We start from the raw sequence: 8,193 nt of genomic DNA, 5'->3' as shown, positions 1-8,193 counted from the left end.
GTGGAAATTGATTTGTACTATCTAGTACAAGTTGTTTTGCACAAAATTTTCAGCACACCTCTTAGATTCTTTTAGGGTTATTAAGCATCAAATAAAGACCATAACAAGTGGAATGCAAGGGAAAAGTGGGCAGCAATTTTTATGCATGTGCAAGGAAGCATTTCACACATGGAAACTCAAAAATACAAAGAACATGCTAGGACTAAGTAGCATGCATGAATGACTCCTAGATGGTAGCTATATGTCACGGCCACTATATATATCATGCACTATGGTATTTTTTTTGTTCATGTATTCATGCAAAGGTGTTTGGCACATACATGGAATTTTGTAGACAAAATATAGGAAACAAGACTTGACAAAACTTCAAAAGATTCAAAAATCAAAAAGCATGTTCATCATGTTAATATGAGACTCAACCTAAAAAATAGGAAAGCATGGATAAAACATAACAATGGAAACCTAAAATGTTCAAGAAAGGTTCACAAGGACAAGAATATGAACCCAAAGCATTCGGCCATTCAAAGAAAGGCAAAAGGGGAGACAAAGACCGAATGAAAAGAAGACACAAAGACAAGGAAGACAACGTTTACCCTTGATGATCCTTGGCTCTGATACCACTTGATGGAGTAGTTCCTTCCATGGATGATGATAGTGGTTGAAAGGAGACTCCTTTCCCTTGATCTAGGTTCACCAAGGGGTAGACAAAGGAAGGCTTTTGTGGGACAAAAGGGAGATGGGCGTGAAAAAGAGGTGTTGGGCGGAAGTGTTTATGGAAGGCGGAAGCATATGGTGTTTGGTGCTCACAAGGTTGGCTCACTCCAAGTGTAGATGGAGGCTAATCTAGGGTTTCACTCTCCAAGGGTGGAGAATGAAGGTGGCTAGCCGAAACTAACCTAGTGACTAAGGAAGAGGATTTGAGGCACAAAAGGCTCACTCAAATTCATATAATCCAAAGTATTTACATGATGCATAGCCTATGGTATTTATAGGAGGGGAGGCATCTAGGGTTGCATTTGGAGTAGGAAAATGCATTCCAAATGAAATGCAAATGAACCCTAGATGCAACTTGGTGGCCAAGGATGGAATCTTTGGGTTTAGATTGGCTATATCTAGGTGCATGATAAGACCATGCAACCTTTGCCCTCCATTTGGGCCTAAGCCTTTCTAACACCAAAAATAGGTCCAATGGTCACCAAATATGTGTCACCCTTTTAATGTACACCCTAGCCCAAAATTAAAACCCTAATCATCTAAAGCACCCCATAATACAAGGGTAAAATGGGAAATACAAGAGAAAATAAATTCTATGACTAAAATACCCCAAAATACAAGGGTAAAATAGGAAATTAAAGACAAGGGCAAAATAGGAATAAAGAAATAAATGCTATAAAACTTAGGAGCTAAGGTCCAAAAATGGCCTTACTATCCCATTCCTCTTGCCTCCTTTAGTATATCACCTCTTGGTCTTCTCGGCCTTAGTGTTATTCCATCACAACCTTTCGCACTATAATTGCCTCACAACACTCAAGAAATACAATAGGAGAGAGACAATATAGAGATGCGACACAAATCTCAAGAAATATAATAAAAAGGAGAGAGATTGAGAATTTTCATGCTCAAAGGAGTCTTATTCGAAATTTCTCTGGCCGCCGTGAAAACTGTGCCCGAGGCTTCAATTTATAGGCATCAGATATGGGCCGGAATGGCCCGTTCTGGATTCGGAACGGCCCGTTCTAGATTCAGAACGGTCCGTTCCAGATTTGAACGTTATGTTCAAATTACGCACACTGGAACGACCCTTTCTGAAAATGGAACGGCCCATTCCAGAGTAGAAATTCACACATATTTTTCCTTTCCAGAACGGCCCGTTCCAAATTTGACTTGTTTGGAACGGCTCGTTCTGGTATTGGAATGGCCCATTCCGGTATTGGATTTTTAGGTGTTTTAGTCACGTTGGAACGGCCCGTTCTGATATTGGAACGGTCCATTCCGAGGTTCGGAACGGCCCGTTCTGAGGTTCGGAACGGCCCGTTCCGATTCTGGAACAGCCCGTTCCGGGCTACTAAAACAACCTTATTTGATCTTTAGGTCTTCTGACATCCTGTCTTGTTGTTTGCTTACTTCGGGAGCTCCTTTCCTTCATGATGTAGGTCCATTTTCTTGTTTATGTGCCCCCTGGACGAAATTGGGTGTCTACAAGAGTAAGGAGGATAATGTTTCTTCCAAAGGGCTTATGCTTAAAGAAAGTCACTTTACTACTGAAAATAATATAAAAAAGACTTTCTTCATTCATCAAGACCTTAACTTTTTCTCTCACGTTGCCACTAGTCATGAAGTGGAGATTCAAAAACAAGTCCTTTTTCACTACAAGAAAAATCAACATTATCTACGGAAAAAATCCGTAGATAATGATGAAAATCCGTAGATAACTGATAATTATCTACGGATTATCTACGGAAAAAAATTCGTAGATAATAAGGTCGTAGATAACGTTATCTACGGAAAATTTCCGTAGATAACGTTATCTACGGATTTTATCTACGGATATATAATTTATCTACTGATGCGTTTATCTACGGAATTTATCTACGGATGCGTTTATCTACGGAAATTTCCGTAGATAAGTTATCTACGGAAATTTCCGTAGATAACTTACCTACAGAAATTTCCGTAGGTAAGTTACCTACGGAAATTTCCGTAGGTAACTTATCTACGGAAATTTCCGTAGATAACTTACCTACGGAAATTTCCGTAGATAAGTTATCTACAGAAATTTCCGTAGATAACTTACCTACGGAAATTTCCGTAGATAACTGATTTCAACGTAGCATGAATTGTTTTGTTTACCTTTCCACACCAATCTTTATAAATAGTTTTACCTGGTCAGAAATATTAATAAAATCACTTCTCAGGTTTCTTTAAATCCTATAACCACAATATGAAATCAAACATCTTTAAAATCTAAATACCCATAACAATTATGCATAATTAGTTTACATGTCATAGTGTAAAATAAGACTATTTTTGCATAAAATTATACATAATAAAATATTTAAATAGTTATGGATCCATAATCTAAAAAAAACATCTAACTAATAGTCATCTCCATAGTGTCCAGTAGGTGGTGGTTGTTGGTCATCGTGGTTGTCATGAAATTGTTGATCCACTTGTTGCAAAATATGTTGTGTATCAGAAGGTAGGAGAGGTAGAACAGCATTGAACAGGGATTGAAACTGGCGTTGCAAGCGTTCATTTTGTTCCCTAGATTGACGAGCCTCCTCCCTAGATTGACGAGCCTCCTCCCTAGACTTACGGACTTGCTCTTCCAATTGAATAATTTTGTCTGAATCTTCAGTAGCACGAGTAGAAGATATATTTGTGAAGGTATCCAGCAATGTCAATGGAGAAACGACTTTTCCAACCCCATAAAGTCTTCTTTTGTCTGTAACCCCACCAGCAGCAGCAATCCAACTCTTATTGCGGAGTCGTTCTTCCTGAATTGGGTCCATAGAAGACGTTTCAGAACCTCCCGTACAAGATGCAGCCTCACACCTAGCTTGATTAAATATAGTCTCAAATTGATCCTATTTCACAAATAAAGATGTTTAAAAGTGACATTTATCAGAGATGATTAAAATTGAAAAGAATAAAGCAATAATACGAAAAAAATAACTCACATATGTTCGCTTAGATCTTTGGTCAACAAAATCACCCGTAAGCTTCCGTACATGAGTTTGGTGGAACAACTCATCAACATGTGGAAGGCGACCCAACTCTTGTGACTATAATTGTATGAATAGTTAATCATCATATTTCTAAAATTATATTAAATAAAATATATTAGTTTAATGTAATTACCATCCGCATAGCATGCTCGTGATGGGTGATGGAGCCACCTGTGTGCAGACTTCCACCTTTCTCAGATGCTCTATTTTTTTGAGCTTGGATACTCTTTGTTTTAAATTCTGGGGCCATCCATTGGGCAATCAAACTTTGCCAAACTGTATCAAACATCCAATCAGGCTTCTTGTTTATTTGACGAGCTTTCTTGAACATTTCAGAAAGCCTATGAGATGCTTTTGTGTGAAATATTTTTTTTATCTTTTCTTCATGTTCGGGTCTCCAGGAAACTTTTTTCTGCATTAACAGAATAAGGAAGCAATTAAATTATTCATGACTACAAACTTAGTGCATTTAACGTAATCCCTTTAGAACAGAATGATAATAAACAAATTATGTACCTTAAAATGCTGAAAGAAGATATCCTTTTGTTCTTCCGTCATTGCACCCCAAGTCATCCATGGCTCAACAAATTGTTGCTTAATAGTCAACGTGATTGCCTTAGATGCTACCCTGCTTGGATAAAACCTAATTAATGAGGAAAAAAAATTAAATCAGTTCAATGCTGGGAAAGAAAAAATAGGATTTAGAAAGCAAAAATTATAAGTTTTTACCCATCATTACAAGGCTCAATCAATGGAAGAATAGACCCAGCTGCTGGATCTTCATTGTTGAATGGTGATGTATCATTGTTGGACACTTGCTCTTCATCTCCAGTAGGAATTTCAAAAAGTCTGGAGGGTATTGACATTGGTGATGCATTGCTACTAGGTTCACAATGTGAAGCTCTAGAAGAAGGTAACTGATTTTGTTTTCGGGAGCATGTGGGTTCAACATTTTGGGTTTGGGGTAATGGGGGAGTAGCAATTTGGGTGTTAGGAGGTATGGTTCTAGCATTTTGGGTTTGGGGAGGTGTGCTCGTAGCAACTTCTGTTTGGTTAGGCATGGGTGCAGGGATTTCAGTTTGAGGAGTTATGGGTTCTAAACCTACAAGTGGTTGGGTTGTTTGTTTAGGTAGTCTAAGAACATACCTTGGTTTTTTCCCCTTTTTTCCTTTGTTGCCACCAAGTGAAGGACATTGGGGAAACTTATCAGCACCTCCTGATGCCATTATCTGCAAAAAAACAATTTAACAAATTGTGGTGATTCAATGTTATTAACTATGAAAAGATTTCATTGAACATGAATTTCATATCTTTTTTCTTTGTTTTGATGATTTTAGTTTTCAAACATGTCTTGGGCTGGTTACACTCTTTTATCCTTACACAATTCAATTTTTCTAATTCATTATTTTAAATAATTATTTTATGCAGCAATGAAGGACTGACATTTAGCACATGGACATCTAAGTTTCCCTTCATTAATATAGCTTTGTTGTTGACAAGCTATTCTTATAAACTCTTCAACCCCATGTACAAAAGATTCCTTTAAACCTCTTCTCCCCATATACATTCTATCATACATCCATTGACGACTTGCTGGGATAGAATTCATGTTCTGTATATTTATAACATAAATATATTAGAACATGGAAAGACAAAGGTGTTGGAATGGAATTCATCTTCTATATATTAATAACATTTAAATATATTTTCATATGCCCTTTGCATACCAACGCTATATTCAAATCTGTTGGGGTAAACTGGTTTTTAACCAGTTTAAAGTCATTCAGAACCATGTGCCCATGCAATTGGCCAACGCTATCTTAATGTTTTATATTATACTATTATTTCATATTTTATATTATACTATTGTTGGAATTATGCAAACTAGGCTACCATAGTAATTCCGTACAGTACTTCATTATTAATATACACATATTTGAAATTAGCTTCCACAGATTTATGTTAAGCACTTCTAGTCGAGCAAACAGCGGTGAACATTCACAAATCTGACATGAACAAGCAAATTTGAGATTGGTAAAATGACATCCTAGTGGTCCAAAAAGAGAAAAGTATTTTTGCATTGAAAAGTAATTTTATATTTGAGATACTCAATACTTAGAATAAAAGGTGCATATTATAAATTTCACATCACTAATGATATAATCAAAATAAGTTAAATATGATAAATATAGTAATATCTAAACATGCTATTAATTATAAGATAATTACTTGTTAGATCTTAGTTGACAGATTCACATGATCACATCTAAATAGAATTATTCGTCGTCAGCTAGATAGTCAAAAATTAATAAAATATTTGCAATAGTAAACAATTAAATACCTGACGAGGGTCTTTGAGAAGTTATTAATCAATCAGACTCCTAGATATTGTATGATGCTTTTGCTACTATTCAAAACATGTACGTGGCCAACTACTATGTTTATGTCACGGGTTCTGCAAAGAAGATTCAAGAATGTGTTATACCCAAGTTACAATAATAATGTAAAAACAAGCATTAAATTGCAATGAATTATTGGAAAAAAAGAAAGCTGACGCATTCCCTTGATGTAACTTCAACCGGCCCACATCTCCATTTATTATTATCAATTAAATCACTACTTTTAAATATTTATATTGCTTTTATACTATTTAATTATTATTCCAGACTCATAGCAGTGTACGTTGTGCTTACACTTGCACATGTCCCATACATACATTTCATAACTCTAAAACTTAGATTCTATATAATACTATATTCAGACACTTTCTATATAATCAATTCCCAGCCTCAGAATTACTGTCAAAAAGTTGAAAAAGTTATTTGTTGTTTTGACTTTAAGTGATTTTATTATTGATTTTAATCGAATAGAAATCAAGAACATTGTTAAAATCTGTCATCTCAAATGCCTATACCTCAAGAAAGATAGCTCACTTCAACCCAAAGAGATATCTTTGCCAAAGAGATTGCTGACTCCCTTCGCAGGATCACTTTGTTTTACAATAGACTCTCCAACCAATACCTGCGGAAAAAAAAAACTAAAATAGTGAGATAGAGCATCAACTAGACAAACGTATAGCTACATCATCAATTCTGATATCCCACATCACAAGTGACGGACATAAGAGGCTATTAGAATTCTTAGAATTCAGTGTATGTACAGCTGTAAATTAGTTCAGTTATAATGATGAAAATTCTGTTTGTGAAAATACACTAATAATTTATTATTTGATGAGTGAAACTCAATCTAGCCTAAAGTCAAATAAATTATCAAATGTGAAGACATATCTTAATGGCTGCTGGTAGACCACCACATGATGAACACGAGATATTTTCCATTTTTCCTAAAGATGCATTCATACAATGACGTAGGAAAGACAGAAAAGAGATATTTTAAATTCCAAAGGTTTATAATTTTATATCATCTAGAACATGTCTGTAGAATTTTTTCTTCTCATGGCTGTAAAAGATCATCTAACGTTGAAAATGTCCAGTGGACAGCATGAAAAAGGAGAACAGAAAATGTAGTAATTTATACGTCAAACACGGCACTAGTGGACTATCTATCTTCTTTGAGGTTCCAATTCCAGATGGAAATCCATTAGTGTGTCAACCCCGTAGAAAACAAATAAACAACACAAATAAACAACACAAACAACCACAACTAATCCCCATAACTAATCCCCTTTCAATTCAATTCAATTTCAATCACGCTATTTCACCACAACTTATATTATAAAATTATTATTTTTACTTAAATCACAGTTTAAAACTACACACAGTTTAAAACTACTCACAATATTAGTTACAATTATTATATAAAAATTCTTAATTCTTTAATACTATAACTATACCACATAGAAAGATAGTGAACCCAATATAGCACTACTATATGGTTTGAGGTGATTGCTAGAAGAATCTTATATTTAAATCAAACATGTCCCATAATGGCTATGGTTCCATTCGATCAATTCCTTATGCAAGTTATGATTGCATAGTAGTACTAAAAAATGAAAAATGGAAACCATAGCAGTGTACGTAGTGCTTACACTTGCACATGTCCCATACATACATTTCATAACTCTAAAACTTAGATTCTACCTCCATAATTGCTGACGCATATCAATCATACTAATACTATATTCAGACACTTTATATAATCAATTCCCAGCCTCAGAATTACTGTCAAAAGTTGAAAAAGTTATTTGCTGTTTTGACTTTAAGTGATTTTATTATTGATTTTAATCGAATACAAAATTAATTCAAACTCATGCTATATATGCAGACTTCATTACCTTTCTGGTATTACTTATCGAGATTAAAAAAGAAGTCTAAAGTAATCATTAGCATAACAAACTAGTTCCAGTAGAGAGAGGGTGGGGGAGTGCACGCATGCTTCAAACCTGCCTATGTGAAATTAGACGAGGCAGAGGAGAGGGTGGGGGAGTACACAAGCACCAGCAACA

The 8,193-nt window shown here is 35.2% G+C and overlaps 1 long non-coding RNA gene across 1 annotated transcript; it reads right to left on the bottom strand.

Annotated features, from left to right (window-relative positions):
• Nucleotides 1-4,798: 4,798 nt before the first annotated feature.
• LOC145950609 (uncharacterized) lies at nucleotides 4,799-6,751 on the bottom strand. The gene is made up of 3 exons (XR_014428399.1): nucleotides 6,643-6,751; nucleotides 6,070-6,183; nucleotides 4,799-4,957 (listed from the first exon to the last, which is right to left on the bottom strand). It is a non-coding gene; the product is annotated as an uncharacterized LOC145950609 (long non-coding RNA).
• Between the last annotated feature and the right edge of the window lie 1,442 nt (nucleotides 6,752-8,193).

Source organism: Cajanus cajan, chromosome 8, assembly GCF_000230855.2.
Source record: "Cajanus cajan strain Asha chromosome 8, NIPB_CcT2T_4, whole genome shotgun sequence".
NCBI lineage: Eukaryota > Viridiplantae > Streptophyta > Magnoliopsida > Fabales > Fabaceae > Cajanus > Cajanus cajan.
The sequence above is the reverse complement of the archived record's forward strand: the minus strand, read 5'-3'. Positions and strand labels throughout refer to the sequence as shown.